The sequence below is a fragment of the Hermetia illucens genome, chromosome 1, assembly GCF_905115235.1.
Source record: "Hermetia illucens chromosome 1, iHerIll2.2.curated.20191125, whole genome shotgun sequence".
NCBI classification, from domain to species: domain Eukaryota; kingdom Metazoa; phylum Arthropoda; class Insecta; order Diptera; family Stratiomyidae; genus Hermetia; species Hermetia illucens.
The window spans coordinates 105003848-105005111 of NC_051849.1; the positions used below are offsets into that span (position 1 = coordinate 105003848).

General features: G+C 37.9%; 1 long non-coding RNA gene across 1 annotated transcript; it reads left to right on the forward strand.

Annotated features, from left to right (window-relative positions):
* The first annotated feature begins 280 nt into the window (after positions 1 to 280).
* LOC119646874 lies at positions 281 to 989 on the forward strand. The gene is made up of 4 exons (XR_005248783.1): positions 281 to 420; positions 485 to 546; positions 622 to 695; positions 748 to 989. It is a non-coding gene; the product is annotated as an uncharacterized LOC119646874 (long non-coding RNA).
* The last annotated feature ends 275 nt before the right edge of the window (positions 990 to 1264 follow it).

Sequence of the window (1264 nt, forward strand, 5' to 3'; positions counted from 1 at the left end):
CTGGAAAAAGTCCTACGAAACCCAAGACTCATGTCTTCTTGCCTATAGCCGTAAGCACTTATGGGCGCAGAGTTTGTTACCGCTAATTTTAAATGTTAATTTAAAGAAAATAATTTCTTGGATCTGGTGACGGGAAGGACCCGGATCTACGCGCCCGTACCCACTAAAAAATTGCGGTTGCTAATGGGATCGTAAACTATCAAGTGACGTGTTGCTGCGCTTCGAGTAGTCGTCGCTTCTTCTCTCAATAAACCTAGTTTTCTGGCTACGTCGCGTCGCAGCAAACGTGCATGGGCTGGTAAATTTAGTAGCCTGTTCTTCATTTTTTTTAAACAAACCAAAACGAAAGAAAAAACTGTGAGGGAACCCGCGGCGGAACGGAACCACCCCCAATAGTTTTGCCTATATTTTGCAAAGAGGGTAAGATTGAATTGAACGAAGGCGACAGTTTATCGTGTAATTTTCTTCAAAATTTATGACTTAGACTTCGTATGAGTTCACCCAGTAAAGTCGAAGAACAAAATGGAACGTTACGATAACCTAAAGGTACACATTTAAAAGGAAAAACTAAATACCAAAAGCAATAACTCTTTAAAATATTTTTCCTTTTGCTCCTCAAAGGGAAAGTCGGACACTTCTTGCGAGTTTTAAGAAGAACATCTAAACGTGTTAACTGTTAACTTAAGGAAAATACCGTGATGCCAATTCAACGGGCAATTTTACGGCACTTTGATAAGTTTTCTTTAGCTTAGGCAACTGTTGACAACGACGAGCGAAGCCAGCCAACTAGTAAATTCCGCTTCCTTTTTGATAAGTATTGACTACGGGGAGGGTGACGAGAGGAAAGTTGTCCTTCTTTATACGGCTCTTGATCTCAGCCTTGGTCACAATTTTCCATGACGCCTAGGTCCCCACTTTTAAATTTATGCACTTCTTTTCATTATTTAATTTAAATTCTATTTTACACACTAATTATATTTTCTCACGTTAATAAATTAATCCAGCTTGTTTTAAAATTAAAATCAAAATAAAAAATTGAAAAACCTGCTCCGCGGTCGGCCACTGCTTCAAATCCAATCTTTTAAGCTTAATAGCAACACAAGGTGGAAACCGGAAACTTAACGTTATTTTAGTATACGATGTTTCTGCTTATATATAGTTCATAGTGTATATACGTTGAATATATCTGATGTTCAATTCGATGTGGTACTGGCATTATATCTTTCAGTAATGTAATTTGTCGCGAAAAAGACAACTTTGACCT